Source organism: Lepus europaeus, chromosome 12 (genome assembly GCF_033115175.1).
Source record: "Lepus europaeus isolate LE1 chromosome 12, mLepTim1.pri, whole genome shotgun sequence".
Lineage (NCBI taxonomy): Eukaryota > Metazoa > Chordata > Mammalia > Lagomorpha > Leporidae > Lepus > Lepus europaeus.
This window is the reverse complement of record NC_084838.1, coordinates 71,468,004-71,490,462: the sequence shown is the minus strand read 5'-3', so window position 1 is coordinate 71,490,462 and position 22,459 is coordinate 71,468,004. Positions and strand designations below refer to the sequence as shown.

General features: G+C 36.4%; 1 protein-coding gene across 5 annotated transcripts in view; it reads right to left on the bottom strand.

Annotated features, from left to right (window-relative positions):
* RFX3 (regulatory factor X3) overlaps window positions 1–22,459 on the bottom strand; it is a 340,737-nt gene that overhangs the window by 301,148 nt on the left and 17,130 nt on the right. The window contains exon 2 of one of the 5 annotated variants that reach the window (XM_062208335.1): window positions 12,003–12,150. The exons of the other annotated variants lie outside the window; for them this stretch is intronic. The gene's annotated coding sequence lies outside the window, so the exon portion shown is untranslated. The remainder of the gene's footprint in view (window positions 1–12,002; window positions 12,151–22,459) is intronic. 5 annotated transcript variants of the gene reach the window in all.

Here is a 22,459-nt window from a genome sequence, read left to right as displayed (position 1 = left end):
AGGTTCACACGGCTTGTTCTAAACCTCTGACCTAGGCAAGTGACAGGACTCAGAACTTTTTAAATTTTACAATTTGTGTGTGTGTGTGTGCACAATATCCCACATGGACACAGGACAGCAACCTTTAATCATATAACAGCATTTCCATAGAAAAATAATGTCCCAAGTACATATTGGATAAATAAAGATCCCTAAGTAGGTTCACTGAATTATTCAAGTTTTAAAGAAAAATGTTTGCCACAAACTTTAAGAAAAATGGTGACTTTTCAGATCCGTTTGAATTTCATTAGAGAATATAAGGAATTATGCATTCACAATACCTACTTCCCTTGGAGAGTTAATGAAAGGATTAAATGAGTTTATGTAAGGTACTTACCCCACATCCTGGCACAGAGTTAACACAATTATTGTTACGAAATTGTAGCTGACTACTGTAAGATAGAAAACTATGCCAGATAATTGAAGGGTTCAGCTTTGTATTAACAAATTAACTGTGGACAGGAAAAGGTGGGATTAGGGGTAAATAGTGGTTAGCAGGGAACCTTAAACTATTATAATAATCAAAATAAAATAAAATGAGTAGACTGACTACAAAGTACTTATAAGAACATAATGCATCTGCCACACTAAACTGTTAAGTAAACATTTACTTCCTTTTGTTAGAAAGGAGTTTTTCTAGGGGTTACCATCTGAAGATAATATTTCTGCTTCATGTGTGGTTTCCTACTTATATTTCTCTATAGCATTCAAAATCAGCATGTGTTTTTGCAATTACTGGGTATAATATTCATGTCTATAGGCAGATATCCTCAACTACAAAACTGAGTGAAGAAAAGGAATGTTAAACCAATTTGTTTGATACAGACAACTCAAATGGTTTGAGGAAGGAGATAAAGTTGTAATATTTCTTAGGAAAATTATTTGAAAGAGTTAATATGAAGTCCCTAAAATATACTATCTGTGAGAAAAATTATTATGACTCTTAAGTTATAATGCCTATACATAAATAGCTATTTGTAAATTATCCAATTATGTGTCTTATAATTTTGTATCCAAAATAAAATTTTGGAAAATGTATTCTGTGGAGACTTTTACAAAACCACAGACTGAAAATAAAGTAGTCTTTTCTGTCAATCGTTGTCTCTTAACCAGCAGATCAAGCTGATGTGAATGCTGGTGGATTCATCTCCAATAATATATCTTTGGTTGAAATCATATAAACAAAGTTTCTGAAACTAAGAAATGAATTTGAAAGTATAGCTTTTAAAATAAATTACACATTTTTTTAAATTACTGAGTTATACATCCCTACACAAAATTGTAAACCACATGATTATCTTAAAATACCAACTTTAATTATATAAGTCTCCTTTCTTAAGAAATGGTAAAATAGAAATGTTTTGTCATCCTGAATGAACTGACAATTGCATTTTAATTATTTGACAAGGTAAAGAAATAATTTGGATACATAGATTATCTCAAACACCAATAAGGACATGTACTCACAATCACTGTACCTACCCCTCTGATGTCCCTCCCACCACATGTCCCATCTGCACCCCTGCTCTCTTCACCTTTCTGAATGCCAACAGAAGGCCTCGCTCTAAAGTACTGTGTGTAGTGGAAGCAGAAATTCACAACCCAAGGGCTGCATCTTTCAATTTAACTAATCCATTATGGAATAGGGGGAACTGTGACATCACCATTACACTAGCCAATTACTCTACCAAATAGTTAATGTCCACTGATGAGCATGCTATCCAGTCACTGACTGAATTTTACAGTCAAATATCATTATTTTCCTACTTTTAATACAGGTTTGATGTTTGGTAATATATGAATCCACTATGGAGATGTTATATGGTATGTACTTATTTTGCCCCTTCTAGAATGCTAAACCCAGACTTTCGATGGAATGACACATGGGTACCAAAGGAACAGGAAGACCAATGTAAGAGATTCCTATTTGGCTCTCATTAAATGACATGGAGCAGTGCTTAAATTTTTTCACACTACACAAGCTTCAATGCCCTTTTTCACCATTTCCCTATAAAGTTGGTGTGCCTGCTATTGCTTTTAAATGCAGTATGCCTTTAATCCTACTTGGGGATGTTTAGGAACCCATAGGGAAAGTAGGCGGAAAGAAATTCTGTGGTTTCTACAGCACCATGGAAAGCTAAGTGAGTTGAAGTATTTAGACCTTTTAATTGCAGGGCAATTAAACACAGTGTCACCATTCCATATCCAAGTGCTGGTTTGAGTTCTGGCTGCTCTGCTTCTGATCCAGTTTCCTGATAAAATGCCTGGGAAGACATCAGAAGATGGCCCAAGCACTTGGATTCCTGCCACCCAAGTGTCAGAACCAAATGGAATTCCTGGCTCCTGGCTTCAACCTGGCCCACAGCTGGCTGCTGCAGCAAACTAGTGAATCGAAGATCTCTCTCCATCTCTTTCTCTCTCTCTCTGTTACTCTATCTTTTAAATAAAAAATAAATCTTCTCATAATCAATAAAACTATGAATTATAACTATATAACAACTTAAAGAACAATATAATATTGTTTTTCCTGAAACATACAGTAATGAAAGAAAATAAAATTTCTTGTAGTTTTAATTACCATCAATTATCAAGAAAGAAAAAAAAAATCTCAAAATCCTTTGTACATAAGTACTACTGAAAAAACTGATATGAAAGCTCATATTTTGACATATTAAAATGCTGTTTTAAGGACATATACTTAATAATGAGTAACAGTTGAATAAATAACCTCATATTCTATGGTCCAGACTCAATGTGTTGTCTACTACAAAATGCCAGAATGATCAAGTGGCCTAAAGGGAACAACCAGGTTAACTTTAAGAATTAATTATTTGCTACCTAAAAGCTATTTTTTTTATTTTGATTTGATTTTTTTTTATTATGTTCCTAAGTTTGTGGATAAATAATCACCATATAACTGAATTATTTTAAAAAGATTTCATTGCATGACTACATTTTTTTATTGATTTTGAGAGACAAAGAGAGAACAGATAAAGAGCTCCCATCTGTAGGTTCATATCCCAAATGCTTACAGCACCATCAGCTAAGGCCAAGAACCAGGAACTCAATCCATGTCAACCTTGTTAAAGAAGGAACCCAATCACTTGAGCCATCATCACTGTTGCCTCCCAGGTTCTGCATTAACAAGAAGTTGAAATCGGGCATCAAATCTAGGAACACCAAAATGGAACATGGGCATATTAACCAGCACCTTAACTGCTAGGCCAAAAGCTGCTCAAATCTATATTTATAAATTTTTTGTATTTAGCCAAAAAACATATTGGTTCTAATTTTATAGGAGAGGAGCAAGAAAATTATTTTTCAAAGAGCAAACATAGCATTCTAATACTCTGGAAAAATATATGTGAGGGAAAATTATGAGAACAGAGATTTTCTTTGCAAAGTACACACTTAAAAATTGTAAAGATGATAGAGCAAACCATTCTGGAAATCAGTCTTCTTGTATTTAGAGGAGCAAACATGAATATGGGTTAGCAGCTGACATATATTTGCTCATTCCTTGAAATTAACTAAATTGGACCAGGATAAGAACCTGGCTCCTGGCTTCGGATCAGCGTGGTGCGCCAGCCGCAGCGTGCTGGCTGCAGCGGCCATTGGAGGGTGAACCAATGGCAAAGGAAGACCTTTCTCTCTGTCTCTCTCTCTCACTGTCCACTCTGCCTGTCAAAAGTAAAAAAAAAAGAAAAAAGAATAAACAGTTCACAAAACTGAGGAAACTGGGAAAACATACATGATAATTTAGTTTTGCAGAAAATTTTAAAAGAAAAATGTTTGATTCAGTGGAAAATAAGAATAGGAAAGGTTATTTATAAACTAATGACACTTATTGGCCAATACAGTAAGTTTAGGATAGGATGGCAACAATACACAAATATACATGTATTTATTTATATATGTTAATACCATTGTTGCCCTAAGCTCGGCCCATGACACCAGAGGTCTATGCAGTACAGTGTATCTGATCTCTGAGTCAGCTATCACCAGCATCAGAGCTGCCTGGTGTGATTTCATCTTGTTTGTTTTCTCCCCTCCCCCCTTAAAAGAAGAGGTGACATTAAGTGACAGTTGCCATAAATTTTTATGTTGGTCCATTAAACTTAGAAAAGTAACAAAGCAAACAGGCACAGCTGAGTATATATGAACAGGCAGCAGCCTAAATACACATCTTTGGGGTAACCTAAACAAGACAAGACAAAGAGCACTAAAATAATCACAGCTGTTTGCTGTGTATTTAGGTGATTAAAAATCAGATGCAGCAAAAAATGCAATAACCTATTACTAACACCTGAGTTCTCAGAAAGGCTGTGGCAAAAATTTTTTTTTTTTTTTTTGACAGGCAGAGTGGACAGAGAGAGAGAGAAAGGTCTTCCTTTGCCGTTGGTTCACCCCCCAATGGCCACCGCGGCAGGTGCACTGCGGCCGGTGCACTGCGCTGATCCGAAGCCAGGAGCCAGGTGCTTCTCTTGGTCTCCCATGCGGGTGCAAGGCCCAAGCACTTGGGCCATCCTCCACTGCACTCCCGGGCCACAGCAGACAGCTGGCCTGGAAGAGGGGCAACCAGGACAGAATCTGGAGCCCTGACCAGGACCAGAACCCGGTGTGCCGGTGCCGCAGGCGGAGGATTAGTCTATTGAGCTGTGGCGCCGGCCGGCTGTGGCAAATTTAAGCCCATTATCAGATTTTTGTGTTACTTTATTGTCACTACAAAAGTGTATTTTCTGACATGAGATATTATGACGTACATTGTCATAAACTAAATGACTAAACAATTTTGAGCAACATGACTATGAGGTATGTATACATGAAATTAAATATCTATAAAATAAATCTATCTACTACTTTAATTTTAACTCTTGTCTACATCTCCCTTTCCTACATCTACTTTGTGAATATCAAATAACAAAATTCCAATTAATCAACAGTTATCTGTGTCCTTTAGTCTTTTCTAAATAGTTACATATAAAACCTCCTCTTTGAACATATCTGTCGCTGCTCCATGCCTCATCCTGAAATCACCCTAACTGCTCAGAACCTTTTCATTATTAAAAGTATTTCAAGTTCCTCAGCACCCTGCACACCAGTCCAATGATGATACAAATGTCTTTACCATGTATTTCAACTTTAAAACCCAATTCATTTCTTAAAAGTCCCCTCTTATATAATACTATTCCCATTATCCACTGAGGAAAGACAAGCTACGTTGGATATCACAGATACAAAAATTAGTATACATCATCCCCACATACAAAGAGCTCACACATAACCAGAGCAATCATAGCAAGATGCCCCTCCTTTAATATAAAATGTTCTACGCTGTCTACAATGACTTTCATTTCACCTCCAGCATAACTACTCAAAATTCCTTTCTTGCCTTAATCATTTATTGAGCCACTGCTATGTGCCTGGCTTTGTACTGAGAGCTATCATTAGATACATTCAGTATCGTCAGACACTGAATGATAAAATAATGAATAAAATATGGTTATTGTGCATTCAAATCCCACTCCAAGCACTCTCAAATACTATCCTATTTTTCTTAGCGGCACTATCACCCCTCATGGACCCAGTGATATTTTTTCGTTTACAGTCATATTCTCATGCCTCATAACTATTAGTTAGCAACTCCTCCTTGTCATCCACATTAGATGGTCCCCACTGAAACCCAGACAGGTCCTGTGCCTTGCACTTTGGAGAACTTGGCTTTGGCCCTCTAGCCAGGTACCTTCTCATGAGCAAAGACCAGAGCCATGCTCGCCTTCTCCTTAAGACTCTACCTTAGCAGATTCCCAGAACCCCATATGCTCTCCATCTTCCAAGGGCAATGCTCTTCACAGAAGATGAGATGTGGGCACATTCATCTCCAGGGTTCGTCAAAAGATATCTCGTAAGGGGTTGGGAAAGGTTGTTCTTTTGAAGGACGTGCTAAGGCACAGAGTCTAGGACAGGGGAAAAGCATGCAGATTGCACACAAGCAACAAGGAAAGGAGGCCCAGTTCTTCTGCCACTACATTCTGAAACAGAACTCCTGACACCTCTGAGGATTCTAAGTGGTCAGTCATCTCAGTAGAAAGCTTTATGTTCAAGTAAGGAATTTGGAGCACATTTTATTTAGCAGTCTGTTAGCTGATTTGCAATAACAAAGTATGCAGAAATAAGTGAACTTCTACTTGTATTTTTCCTCCAGTTAGTGATAAGAATGAATCAGTTCCCACATCCTATTTCCACTGAAGGTTCCCTAGCCCAAATTTTCATATAATCCACAAAATAATGATTATTGTAATACTGGCAACAGTTGAAGCAGTAGTAGTTACTTTGATAATACCATTCACTTAACTAAGTACCAGCATGGTGCCAGGCACATAACCCATGCTATTTTTTCATACCTTTTATAATACAAACCCACTGGGTAGTTGTTATCTACATCTTATCTGTGAATCAAAAATGAAAAGCAGGATTCCAATCAAGGTGTTTATCAATTAAAAGCCCCAAAATTTCACTCTGATAATTACAACAGACTTACCTGACTTTCAGACCCATTCCCTGTTCATCTACACTACACAGGTCTGCCAGATTAATCTCCCTAAAGAAGCCATTTTCATAATCACATATGTTCGTTTGGAAATATATACTGAATACTTATAGTCTTTCTATCCAGTTAAGTTCCAAATTGTACAGTTCGTTTTTCTGTTTACTTTACCTGTTTTGCAAACTCTTCCTAATGAACTCCTCAAACTTTTTTAAAATTTTTACTTATTTCCTTTTTTGGGGGGGTGGGATCAGGTAGGCAGAGAGAGGAATACAAAACTCCCATTCACTAGTTAACTCCCCAAATGCCTCCAATGACCAGGAATGTGGCAGGCCAAAGCCAGGAGCTAGGAACTCAATGCAGATTTCCAATGTGGGTGGCAGGGACCCAATCACTTGAGCCAACTATCACCTACCGCATTCTTTAGAGTGCAATGGCAGGAAGCTAGAATCAGGTGTGAAGCCAGGACTCAAATCCAAGCACTCCAACATGGGAACTGAGTACTAGGTCAAATATCTGTTCTTCAAACTTCGCACACAAAAATCATACTTGCTTCCCACCTGTCATGTTCTGAACCCCTCCTCACAGCCAATACATCTCTGAGAAATTTAATATCCATCTCATCTACCTCCCTGAAGGTTCCTCTACCTATTCAAATCCAAAACCTTTTTCTCCCCGTTTTCTCTGTATCCCCTTACAACTGACAGTCTCTAAGCAGTCAACAAGTGTTAAGCTACATACTTAGAGTGGTGAGAAACACAAAAGTATCACCTATCTTTTGACTTCAAATCACTTTGTGGAATTAATCTTGCTGGAAAGCAGTACAGAAGAGACTGGTAAAATGGCTCTGGAGACAAGAGAATGAAAATCCTGTGCCATTCATGTATTTGCATACACATTGGTGTTTAGTTTGCTTTGCACAGTAATAAGCAGCAGTTCTTTTGTAATATGCAGAGCTTTAGTCCTGAAGCTTGTTCATCATTTAAATTTTTTTGCAAATTCCAAAAAGCTTCAATTCATATGTGGTATATCCAATCACGTACTGGTAACAATCAACTCTCAACACCCTTCCCAAGGGCAGATTTGTATTTTTTGTGAATTTCCATAGTATAAATGCTCCCAGCTTGGCAAGTTTCAAGCTAGTAATATGCCATTCTGAAAGCAGAGTAAAGAAAGGCAACACTGGCCCTGTGAAGTTGTCGAGAACAGGTTTCATTATCTCATTAGCTGTATCTTTCCATATTTATCACATTAGAAAATGAATTGAAGAAAAATAGTAAATATTAATTTTAAATAATAAAACTGTTCCATGGCACACACAAAAAAAGCTGTTATGAAAGCACTTTTACCAAGTGATTATTTGAACTAGTTTGACAGTTTTCTTTGTCCTAGTAATGATCTCAAAATGAAGAATTCTAACTTTAGAGTAAACTGAAAAGAAAGTCATGCTATTTCATATGTATATGTGTATGCATGTGTGCACTTACGTATACATGTATGTGTATTTACCTATATCTGTCTATATAAATATACAATATACACACGTGCACACACATTTCACCCCAACTAAACAGCTCAAAGTGGTAAACATCAAGGGATGAGAGATAGCTACAAAATATGTAAGAATTCCCAATTTTTAGGGAAAAAATTCTATGCAGTGAGAAAATCTATGAAGCTAATATATGAATATTAACTGAGCTGGAGACACAATATTCAATCAAGCATAAAAGCTACAATTTTTACAAGCGGACTCCACAACAGATACAAGATGATAAGTCAGAGGTAGGTATTTGCTAATGTCAAAAAATGGCTGCTATCAGTATAAAATTATATTTTAACTCTGAAATTTAAAATTTGCAACTTTAATATGTTGAACAATAATTCCTGAGTATGTCATCAAACAGTTGAGCAACACTAGCATATAAGCTGAACTCAATAAAAAAAAATCATTGATTGAAGATTTGCAGAACTTCTAGTAATAGCTATTGGTTTCATCTGACAGACTGTATCTATGTAATGTTAAATGTTTCCCCTAGTCCTAAAAATTTTACTTTAACCTAGTATTCCCACTCTTAAAATGTCAAAGCAAGGTTAAACATGTTCTATACCTCTTCCTTTCCTTAAACTTGGGCTAGACTGACCTTCTTCAAAAAGCTGAAACAGTATAGCTATTGCCTAAACCAGTTTTATCCCACTACCTATTGGAAATTCTTATTTTATTTCAAACTACTTCTTGTCTTTTGGAATTATTATCTTTTCATTAAATTAAATGTCTGTGGTCAATTAAAAACTATAATATATTAAAATTTAAACTTTCTTTTCTAAATGAATGAGTTTATTGAACAATTTTAAGGGGAAGGTCAAAAATTCTGAAATATAATTAGATTTTTATGTCACTTCACTGTTGACTTATTCCTCAGCAGAAACCACATTCATTTTTTGTTTTCTTATCTCAATAATGTAAGGTACTAACAAAACCTGGACATCTGAGTCAGTTCTAACAGTTTTTCACATGAAAGAACTCTGTAGAGAAGCTAAACCTCACTGTCTATATACATAACTGAATTTGTTGAATTCTTTAAATTCTACCATTTGTATATTGTTAGTATTTCATTTTTTGTGAGGCCACATTTTTCCTAACAATTACTGCTCCTGTAATCTTTAAAGATCCTGTACCAATATATAAATCTATAAATAATTGGAGTCTCTTTAAAAAGTTTACTCTATGGGAAAGCATTTAGCGTAACAGCTAAGGTGCTCACATCTTATCAAAGTACCTGGGTCTTTCTACTCAGCTCTGGCTCTTTACTTCAGGTTCCTGCTAATGCAGATCCTGGAAGCCATTGGTGATGGCTCAAGTAATTGGGTTCCTGACACCCACATGGGAGACTTGGATTGAGTTCCTGGCTCCCAGTTTCCACTTGGGAAGTGAAGCAGTGGGTGGGAAATTCCCTCTCTCCCCTTACCTCTCAAATGAGTAATTTTTAAACACAAAATTAAAAGTTTAAGCCGGCGCCGTGGCTCAACAGGCTAATCCTCCGCCTTACGGCGCCGGCACACCAGGTTCTAGTCCCGATAGGGGCACCGATCCTGTCCCGGTTGCCCCTCTTCCAGGCCAGCTCTCTGCTGTGGCCAGGGAGTGCAGTGGAGGATGGCCCAAGTGCTTGGGCTCTGCACCCCATGGGAGACCAGGAGAAGCACCTGGCTCCTGCCATCGGAACAGCGCAGTGCGCCGGCCACAGCGCGCTACCGCGGCGGCCATTGGAGGGTGAACCAACGGCAAAAGGAAGACCTTTCTGTTTCTCTCTCACTGTCCACTCTGCCTGTCAAAAATAAAATAAAATAAAATTTAAAAATTTTTAAAAAATGTTTACTCTAAAGAATTCTTAACCACAAATATTAAAAATTACTTAATAAAACATACAATACGTAAGATTTCCCTTACAGATAATTTGGTGAAGGAAGGGCTAGTGCTGTGGCAGAGCAGGTTAACTGCCGCCTTCAGAGCCAGCATTATATATCAATGCTGGTTCAATTCCTGGCTGTTCCATTTCTGATTCAGCTCCCTGGTAATGTGCCTGCGAAAACTACAGAAGATGGCCCAAGTTCTTGGGACCCTGCCCTGATGTAGAAAACCCAGATGAGGCTCCTGGCTCCTGTCTTTGGCCTGGCCCACTCCTGGCTGTTGTGGCCATTTGGGGAGTGAAGCAGTAGATGGTAGATCTCTCTTGTCTGTGGTATGTCTCCCTTTCTGTTGGTAACTATGCCTTTCAAATAAATAAATACATCTTAAAAAATAATTGACTGTTTAAGTGTAGTTTCCTGTTAATATTTTCAGCTGCTTCCTTCTCCTGCAAAATCCACCTCATATCCTGCATGAGTCAGTCAGACAGATGAAAATGACAGTACTAGATACCATGGTTCTAGATTATCCTGTTAAGCTCTCTATATACACATACTGCATTTTCACTTTATATTTCAATTAATAATCCTACTGAGTGGTTAGCAAATCTATTTTTGGGTAAAACAATCCATGATCAGGGTAGTTGAATTCATTTAAGGATAATTAGTTATCAAATAACAAAACCAGACTATGAACTCAGGTCTCTTTCACAAAATAGTAGTACATTTTCCCCTAACAATTTTGAAAACTACCACATCTCATGGAACAAGCATCAGAACTATAAAATAGATATATATTTCAGCTAACAGCATAAGAAGTCATGGATATTTGTGTAAATGGAATGAACATGTGCGTGTTTCACATAGCGTAGTTTGGGTTGTTGTCAAGATTAAACAGTTTCATGCAAGAACTACATCGAATAATATTGTGACAGTACTGACAAAAATGTATACTGAAGATTAGTTGAGGGAGGTAAGCTTCCCACAAATCCACTTCATACTGAACCTGCGTTTGTGTCTTCAAGAATAAGCTGTGATTTGACACTGGTAGACTGATCTACCTTGCATACACCATACCTCATGATGTCATAGGAGCAAAGTCATGAATTGTTACAATATGTTCCTGGCCAAGCTACTTAATGGCTAAAAAGCAATACAGGATAACTGAGACACAGGACTTCTCCATAAAGTGCTATATGGTCACTATGTAAGTCACTATGTAACAAAGTAAGCAGAAAAAATAAAAACCAAAAGGCAACAAGAGCCACCTAAAATAACTTTTCTCTAGAAAAGCAGACAATTCAATGTTGTAAAAATGATACCTAAATTTCAAGTATTAAATCCACTATGGTTCTACTAGATTACTAAGGGACAAAGTGCATTTAAAATACTTCAGAAATTAATAACAGTGATAAAACTTCTAAAAGTTCAATTTATACCTACTGAAGGTAATATTTATACTGAATATACAATAACTCATCACTCAGCAGAAATGTTTTTTTGCTGAAGTCATGCAGATCTCTGGCTATATGATGTCTCAGAACAACATCTTTCAGTATGAAGCTAGTACAAAATTAGGTGGGTATATTAGAATATTTCAATGCAAAAATGAAACTCTGAGTAAGGTTCTTCTTCCTTCAAATAGGAAGAAGACCATACCACTCAATGAATGATAAACATCTCGACCTAAAGCAAATCTATTGTTTAAGAAGCAAGAGCCTTTACTATAGCATTTTCTTGTGCTATGTCATGAGCTTGCTTAATGGGTTGATTTTACCTTTAGCTGAAGCTGTGTATTTTCTAATCTGTTTAGGGCAGCTGTCAAGTAATCAGAGTAAGCAGTGCCATTTTAATAAGGAAGTCTTTTAATGAAATATAATAGGTCACAAATACCTAATTTCTGCTCTTTACAGTAATTGCCAGTCTTTACTATAACTGCCACTTTAACAATCTTTTCCAAATGCTGACACAAAAGATGAACAAATCAAGGGTATTAGCATGTGTGTATATTTACAGCTTACTGCTGTCAAAGGCTGTGGCTCCACTTCCAGCTCCAGCAGCTCTACAAGGAAGTGTTCCTTCGGATGGAAGGAAGCATCCTGCTTCAGGTTGTGAATGTATCTGATTGTATCTTCTTTTCATAGCCAATTATCAAACACATACTAAAGGTTACAAAGGAGAAATATTGACGAAGTTATAACAAAGAATTATACCTTAAGGAGTACCACAGAAACTTTTACCAATACTGTGAAGAATTGTACATTTTACTTCTTTATTATTTTTTCTTCAATAAATCCTCTGTTCTATTGTTAGTTCATAATTTCAAAATACTATTGTTTATGTCATTCAAATAGCTTATTTTCTCAGATAAAATTTAAAAGATCATTATCACCAATTTTATATGAACATCCACTTATAAATTGACTAGAGAGTGCCAAAAAGAGAAAGCACAAGTTTATGCTTTATTTTTTAAAAGTATATTATGATTATTTTCTTACACTATATCAATTTCATGATAAACTCTTAAAAAAATACTTCCCTGAAAACCTCATTACATGATAACCTTTTAATTTGGGGGGTTTTGTTGTCTTTTTTTTTTTTTTTTAGCATACTACTTTTTTTAAGCCAGTAGCTCTTTATGCCAATATTGCTATTTAAATACCAGAAGTCCTGTGCACAAAAACTGTTTTATAAGAAGTTTGCCCATTTTTGAAAGGCTAAGCTTCCCAAATCAAACTAGCTTACTGTGAAAAGAAAACCATGACAACTGTTTGTACCTCTTGCTTTATTATTACATCCGGCCTGGTCACTCTTAGAAATTCAATCTATTATGGTTGCTAGGAGTCTGTTGCTGTGCAACCTAAAAGGGTATGCTGTGCTTTCAGGCTAAGGAGTGCTAATAAACCTGTAGGCTTCCCTCTATGGGTCAGACCAGTGTGTTTAAAGGGCTTAATACTTTTCAAGAGTGATTGGCCCACAATTCAAGACACATCCTATTAAAAACAAGTCACACTGAGAGATTTCTAACAAAGGGACAAAACTCTAAGCATACACAAATATTCAAGATGTATCCTCAGCATCCCTAACTAATTTGGTAAAACAAACAAAACACAGATTATGATCTACATTTCAATTATACCACCTAGGATCCCCAAGTCTTTAGTTCCATACAATCACCTAAAAGGCTATGATAGATATAAATGAACTGACTGAGATTTAGGAAAAAACTGACAGTACTAAGTATAAGTATCTTAAACTTTTGCCTTAAAAAAAAAAAAAGTAATGGAAAACTAAATCAAACCTAGGAACCTGGCAGTCAAGTTGTAAAGAAAAAATTACTGAAAAAAGTGAAGAAATTTTAAATTTCATTATTTAAAAGACTCTTCGTTTTTTCTTCCCACTCATTTGCTCAGTAATGACTACATTAATCCAAAAATCTCTTCTCCCATATCATATGCATTTCTATAACTTTAAAGATTAACAATAAGTTATTCACACAGATTCAGTACAATCAGATAGCATTATTTGAATGTAAATTAGCTTAGTGGAGTCTATCAATAAAACACTAATCAAATCATGTGAAATAGAATTTGAAAAGTAAGCAGAGGTTAAATGAAAAGAAGCATATTGACTTGTCGGTGATAGCCATTTTCATAATGTATTTGCAGAAAAACGCAAAGCTGCTCTACGATAAGAGGCCAAACCCATAAAAAAAAACAATAAATGACTTAATAATCATCTTCGCTATGAAAATCCAGGACTATACTACTCCTACAACTTTTGAAAGCTAAAAATAAATTTTTAAAAAATTAGACAACATATTCAGTCTCTAGCAACATCTCACCAAACTACTCTGAGCCAGAAACATTTTAAATTACCTGTCAACTGCACTCCAACTCCATTTTCTTTTTAAAGAACCATGGTTATCTACTCTTCAATGGTTGTTTTTATTTCATAACAAACAATAAGAAGCAAAGTCAAGGAAAGTATTTATCTAAAAGTAAGCAGGAACAACAAACAGAGGAATGTGAAACAGCTATGCAGAAAAGACAGACAAAGAATCCAGTAATAAAGGAGAACTAAAGCAGGCTGAGACGTGCAAAGGCAACATCTGACCAAAGAGCTGAAGTTGCAGCAAGAAGAGAATGGGCTGGCTAGAAAGGTTTACAACGGAACAGCCTATAAGTAAAGCCAAGCAGAGCACAACAGAGCAAACTGACAAATACAAGAACACATTAGAAAGAGAACTGAAAGAGGATCTGTACCAAGAAACATGAGAAATTTTACAAATAAGAAGAAAAGGAAGATAAAAATGCAAAAACATATTCAATAATTTTATATTCCTTGTTTCACCCTTACTTCCTAAGAAAGCATACAACAACTCGTCGAGGTTGGGGTGTTTCTTGAAAAGAGTCAATGATGACAACAGATACTTAGGATGTAAAAAGGAAGTGATTACTAACACACAGTTCCATTGAACTGCACAAAGAAGTAACTTGGATATTTTCCATTTCTTATATAGGATTAAAGAATTTTAATGTAATTGAAAAGCTACAGGGCCTAATAAAAACCTTTTAAAAAGTAATTAAAGTTGAAAATTTCCCCAAACAAGAAAATATTAAAACACACTATACATACACACACACACAGTAGTCAATAAAGTCTATAAAGTCAGATTCTACTTATAGACTATTCACAAGGCATGTGTTAGGGAAATGTGTTAGCTTCCAAAGTAACCATGTATGACTAGGTCAATTACTAGCCATGTATACTAGAGAATTTTAATATGATCAGGAAGAATCTGTTCTGAAAAAAAGAATCAAAGTTCTGAACTGGCTGCATTAATAGACAGGATCCTATCAGGTAGTATTAACTAAAAGGCAATGGGACAAAAATAAAACTGGTTGGAATAAATACACCATATTGGAAGAGCTGCTGGATAGTGCCTTCTGGAATTCATTGGGTCTTTATCTCCTCAAAGCCACAAAGCTGCAATATAAAGTGAATAATCCTTAAAAAAAAAAAAAAAAAGTAAGCATAAAGTATACGACTAGAGAAAATGATGTGTTCAAGCATTTTTTTCAAATTTCAGTTTTACTGAGTTTGCAACAACCTATCAAATATGATTCATCTCTACTCATCCATCTTCAAAAAAATTTTTAATCAAAGACCCTCAAAAAGTGTTGCTGAATAAAACTAATTCTGATTACTCTAACTTTGTAACAATTTTATCAAGATTTGGGTTATCTGACACATCACAAAACAGGGTTGATAATGAATGACATAGGTTAGAATAATTTTTTTAGTACTCAACATATCTTAACTATAAGGACAAAAAATCATAATAAGGGTCATAAACATATTATTTCTTTCTTCTGACAAAATACTTTATCTTGCTTCTTAAAATAATTTAAAAAATTTGTTTACTCAAAATCAAAAAAGATGTTGATGTACAAAAAGGCTTCTTTTTTAAAGATTTATTTATTTATTTCAAAGGTAGAGTGACAATGACAAAGATCTTCCATCTTGTGGTTCACTCTCGAAATGCCCCCCAGTAGTCAGGGTTGGGTGAGGGCAAAGTCAGGAGGCAGGAACTCACTCCATCTGGATCTCACACGTGGATCTCACACGTAGTGGCAGGAACCCAACTACCGAAGCCGTAATCTCTTGCTTCCAATGTACATTAGCAGGAAGTTGGGTCAGATGCAAACGTGGAACTTGATCCTAGGCACTCTAATAATGTGATATTAAGCTGCTGTGCCATAACACCTGCCCCCAAAGGGCTTTTTATTAAAATGTAGGCGAGGAATGTGAAAGAAACAAAAGATTATAAGCGCAACATCAATGTAAAGAGATAAATGTTACATTTTCACAGAGCACTAGCAAATACTTTTTGTGGAGTCTAGTAAATTCAAAAAATTCTATTTAATCCCAACTTAAAATTGAACACCAGAAATAGGAAGATAACAATTCAAAATCTTAAATGATGCCTGACTAAAAACCTTTTATTTAAATCCACCCCTTTGTCCACAGAGCAGATGACACAAGTAAAGCAGACCAATGGACAATGTGACCACTAATTGTGACTCAGTTGGGTTGGTTCTCTCCCCAAAGGGAAGCAGCCAGGGAATAATAATCAGGTAAGTGGGTAGTACAAGGGTTTGGCTGAGATAAGACTAGCCAGGAGTTGTAAACTATTAAATCAGTGTGACAGAGATGGAATTTCATTATGTAACCGTGAGTTTTTATCTTTAAAATGTTCCTTAATAAGAAGGGGCTGAGGCATGAGGATAGACCCAAAGCTTCTCATCCCCCAACATATGTTTTCAAAAACATAGTGGTGCTTCAAACAAGTGGCTATACAAATTTGGCTTCTTTCATTTTTATTTTTTTAATGTCAAATAACTAGGGACTCAGTTTCAACAGATTTTTGTTCACAGGTTGCTGAAATGTATGCACAGCTGTCTCATTTCAGACTCAGACACAAATGCCTGGGCATATTCATATGCCCAAAATAATCATTTAACCAGCCATTAAGGATGGAAATCAGGATTAAAAATATGCAATGTGTGTATACACACACACACACACATGTACACAAAATTATCAAAGTTTATTTGTTTATGGTTCCACAGAAATTCCTACTTCCTTAACTTAAATGTTTAAACAAAAAGTTAAAAAAAAAAAAAAAAACACAGTGCCTGCACTGTGGTACATCAGGTAAAGCCACAGCCTGAATTGCAGGCATCCCATATGAGTGCCAGTGAAATCAGCCACTTGGATCCAGCTCCCTGCTAGTGCGCCTGCAAAAGCAGCAGAAGATGATGGCCCAAGTGTCGGGGCCACTGTCAGCCATGTAGGAGACCAGATGGAGTTCCAGGATCTTGGCTTCAACCTGGCCCAGCTTGGAACACTGGTATCATTTGGGCAGTAAACCAGCAAATGAAAGATGTCTCTTTTACATTAACTCTACCTTTCAAAAAAATGTCTTAACACACACACACACGCACACAGGAATGGACATTTGGCCTAGTCAATAAAACACTGGTTAAGATACCAGCATTACGGGGCCAGCACCGTGGCTCACTTAGTTAATCCTCCACTTCTGAATTCTACTTCCTACGAATGCAGAATCTGGGCAACAGTGCTAATGGCTCAAGTAACTGGACTCTTGAAACCAATATGAGAGACCAAGAATAAGTTCCTGGATCATGGCTTCTACTTGGCTCAGTCTCCGCCTTTGCAGGCATTTGGGGAGTAAAACAGTAGATGACAGCAGTATCGCTTGATCCCCCTTTTTCTCTGCTTCTCAAATAATTTTTAATTTAAAAATAAATAATACATGCACATTATATTTTGTACCATTTTAGAAATTTTCTAACAGTACAATAGCCTCAAATACTTTGAAACTGCACATTTCATAATGGATGACAGACACATAATTCTGAATATCTGAAACTGAATTGAAGTAGAAAATATGATTTTGACATTAGTACACTGAAAACCCCATTCTAAAAATATCAGTATGACAATCTATTTGTCAAAATAACAGAATTCAAGACAATTTGTCTCCATTAGTAACTTTTATTGATCTAACCCTTCATTTATATCCTTTTGCATACAAAAAGTTTAATATATACATTCATAAAATGTGATTAAATATGACTAGATAATGATAGATATTTATGCTATATAAACAGTGGCATTCTAATTCTATATCTCACAAGACACTGAAGAACATTCTTAACACAGAAGCCATCGTATGCAATGATTTTTCCTCCAGTTCTTAGCCATAGGAAACTGAGGATATAACTGACTGAACTGCCATCTGGCTAATTCTATTTGCTCATTATGATTTTTATTTTTAACACTTCATGTATACATTCTGTTCAATTTTTTAGGAAACGGTTTAGTAATAGTTAACAGGTGCTTCATAAGAACTTCCCATTTGGAAGAAAGTATGGTAAACCTGAAGGATGTAATTTTGCATAGATCTCAATCTGCTTGTTTCCTTAGAGCCAATAAACACACATACACACACACACATATACACATTCATAAATAGGCAGTATATTCATGGAAAAGCATATAAAAATGATAAAGGCAAAGAAGAAGGCACAAAGTGTTATGTGAGGACAAATGTAAAAATCAGAACTCTGTAGTATAGAAAGGTGGCTAGTATCAGTCAAGGTATCAATATTATAAATAGATAAAGTCACATTAGAGGAAAAATACAAAACTTAACCTCCTTCAAATCCTTGTACAAATATTATCTTCTATGTAAAGTAATCTTAACCATCCTATTTAATATCATACCCTTCTTCACTCCCATCACCTATACTTTCTATCTTCCCACTTTCTTTTCTCCATACCACTTTTATAACCAGCTAATATAACTCATATTTTATCTCCCCCTCAGCCCCACCTACTGAATGTGAGCTCTTCAAAGGCAGAGGCCTGATCAGTTTTGTTCATTGTTGTTTTCTCCACGGCAGTTCACTTCTTGACACATAATGTATGTGCCAAAATGCACTCAATAAATCAATGAATGAATACAAAAAGTAATAAACATGCACACTTAAACTTCTTACAGAAACTAAAGGACATCCCTTGAGTTTGAATTGAACTTTGATGACTTCACAACTGGAAGTATTTTCAGCAAACTGATCATCTCAAAAAGATAGTACACAATGAAAACACATGGATTGAAACAGGACTGGATGGATTTATGAATGACAGCTTCATATGAAAGCATATGTTTTTCATGGTAGTCTCTGCAGTAGACATCTAAGCAGATAAACCTATCTTTCCACAGAGCAACTCCCTAAATGAAATACCACAATGTAACCACGGATCTGTGTATCATAGTGTTTGCATTCTGATACAATCAGTTGTCTTGGTGTCACCTTGCAACTCCAGTCCTGACCATGTTCTTTTAACACCTCAGAAGTTAGGCAGCAAAAACAGAAACCCAAGATGTTTGGGTTATTCAAAATAGTCCCTCCCCAAAAACAAAGCACAGTTCCCACAGTGCTCTCTCTGTCTCTCCCATAGTAAGCAGCATTAGAAATTATGTACCCTGTCATAACAAGAAAATAGCAGGAAGGTTCTTCATCCAAAACGGCACTCCTCAAATTCTAAAACTAAGACATTTTTAAAAATTATTTATTTATTTTTACAGGCAGAGTGGAAAGTGAGAGAGAGAGAGAAAGGTCTTCCTTTGCCATTGGTTCACCCTTCAATGGCCGCCGTGGCCAGCGCGCTGCGGCAGGTGCACTGCGCTGATCTGAAGCCAGGAGCCAGGTGCTTCTCCTGGTCTCCCCTGGGGTGCAGGGCCCAAGCACTTGGGCCATCCTCCACTGCACTCCCTGGCCACAGCAGAGAGCTGGCCTGGAAGGGGGGGCAACCGGGACAGAATCCGGCACCCCGACCGGGACTAGAACCTGGTGTGCCGGTGCCGCAAGGTGGAGGATTAGCCTATTGAGCCGCGGCACCAGCCAAAACTAAGACATTAATCTTACCAAACACTAAAGAAATCCCAGGCAAGTCTAGAACTCCATACCCATTTGTTTTTGTGTTTATCCATACATGTGTGTATGTGTGAAATCCATATATGCATACAGAGTAAGGTAAAAAATGGACATTTGAAAAGGTAAGAAGACTTTGAGGTCAGCCCAAATTTACAGCCAGCTAAATGATCTATATGAAATAACCCAAAATTCATTAATTCATGATATCAAATATTTTGAACTAAAAGAAAGAAATCCAATGGGAATTATAAAACTGCCTTGCTCTAATTGTCCTTATAAAATCAAGGTTAGACAAATTACAAAACAGTTAAATATGTTATCTACAATTTGATTACAGCTAAGATAAACAATCTGAGACTTAGTAATTGAGCATTGGTTGCTTCTACTGGGAAAGGATTCAGGGTCTTGTGCTACCATCAAAAACCAACTACAGAATCTTCTGCCCTCAGGAAGCTTACAAACAATTTGGAAAGATTAAACATTAATAAATAAATAAAAATCTATATGACTAAACCCAACCAGCAGCAGGGATAAGTGAACCCATAAAATTAGGGCCCAGCCTAAATCTAACTCTGAGAGATTTAATTTAAGTGGAAAACAGATTCTAAATAAGATAAGGAGTAAGTACCAAATTTTAAAAGGCAGAAACAGCCATTCCCATTACTGAGCACTTACATGGCAGACACAGTGCTGTTTTCTCTATATCATATGATGAAATTTTTAAAGCAATCTTTTCAGACTGATTTTTATTAATCTTGTCTCACAAAGTTTAAATAGGCTGTTCATTTGTTGCTCTTAACTAATACACAATGCTATAAGCCAAAGTGGCCAGAAAAAGGGAGCTACAGAGCACAGTGGTGAGTGTCCAGCTGTAGAATAGACAAAATACTTCTAATGGCAAAACCACATAATTGCACTTAACATGCATTTCTTAAGAGATTCTTAGAAATAGGCAATGAGGCATTCGGACAAGATTTTGGCCCAGAGAAACATAAAATTCTAGTTTCCTTTTAAAAATCCAAAGGACATTCTTCACAGAGGACTCAAGTAATCCATATGTTAAAAAAAGTGAGGTAAAATTATCCAGATTATAATTCATATTAAACCAAATACCATAAAGCCATCATCTGCAGTGCCAGCATCCCCATATGAGCACCAGTTAAGAGTCCTGGCTGATCCACCTCCAATACAGCTGTCTGCTATGGCCTGGGAAAGCAGTAGAAGATGGGCCAAGTCCTTGGGCCCCGGCACCCCCGTGGGAGACCCAGAGGAAGCTCCTGGCTCCTGGCTTCGGATCGACGCAGCTCCAGCCATTGTGGCCATCTGGAGATGTACCAGCAGATAGAAAATTTCTCTCTCTCTATCATACTTTCTCTCATATCATACTTTCTCTCATATCATACTCTCTCTCTCTGCCTCTGCCTCTCTGTAATTCTGCCATTCAAGTGAATAAATCTAAAAAAAAAAAAAAAAATTCTTCCTCTTTACATCCAGCAAATAAAGCAGTCAAGTATTTAGTTACTCTAGTAACTCAACCTCTATATCCAAGTTTAATTTTTAAAATCTGCAAGTATTTAGGATTCATTCATCTGAATTACACTTTCAATATTTGTATTTTCTATTTTGTAGCTCATCAGATTTATAGTTAAATATGGAAATAAATTATTTAGATCCCTTTTCCCTCCCAAAATTTTTCATCATTAGCAGAAAGCTGAAGCGATTTAATGTATTACATTCTGAGTCTATCCTTAGTCATATGAGACAGTAGCAACAAATTTTTAAAAATCATCAAGAACGAGCAACTTTTGGGTAAAAATGCAAGAGGTAACTATTATTTCATCATGCCTTTGTTTATCATAGCTCCTTTTTTATTGAAGGTGAGGATAAATCCAATGGGAACAGTTTTATAAGAAGGTCTGTCTGTGGGGATTTGCCTTAAGAGTAAATGACAAATGGCTTTCCCCCATAGGAAAAACACTCCTGTTTTAAATAAATCTATCTTTCAGATTTGGTACCTCAAATGAGGCTACATCAGGTTATACTGGAAAGTTTTACTGTCATTTTCTTGGTCTTAGACTGTTTCAAAAACAGTGTCAGTACTCAAATCATTCATCTTCATCTCAAAAAAACTTCAAGCCTGAGCTCACTGATTTACTGGACATCTCTCACACACACACACACACACAGTAAGACAAAAATTCTGGTAACTAATTATTCGTGCCACAGTCTCATACTATTAATGAATAAACAACATATTCTTCCAAAAGTTATATAAATAAGAACTCATTTACTAGCATAGCTACTGGTACAGGTTCTGGTTGCCATGGAATATTGGGCAGTCCGTTCATATTCATTCTGTTGGTTCACAAGTACGTAAGAGTTCTGCGACACTTAAAAGCCTAGCCGGGCAAGTTTCAGCTTGTACCACCTCTATCAGCTGCCAGCATTTCACTTTTATCCCACAAGAGACTGACCTACTGGAAAACAAATGTTTTCATTTTTTAAATTAATAATTATATGAATTTTTTAACAAGTAAAGGGCTGCCTGTCAGATTTGAGAATTCGTTACACTAACACATTGATTACGGCAGCAAAGGGAAAATACAAATGATAGGGATATGGCATTAGTCTTTTCTTAGAAAAAAAAAAAACAGTAAAAGGCAGGTGTTGTGATGCAGCAGGTTAAGTTATCACTTGCGATGCCTGTATCCCATATAAAAATACCAGTTCAAGGCTCAGCTACTCTGCTTCAGATCCTGGGAAGCACCTGGGAAGTAGCAGATGATGGGCCAAGCACTTGGGTTACTGCCACTCACATGGCAGACCTGGATGGTATCCTGGGCTCCTGGCTTTAGCCTGGTCTAATCCTGACTGTTGCAGGCATTTGGAGAGAAAAACAGCATATAGAAGATATAGCTCTATCCATCTCTATTGCTCTATC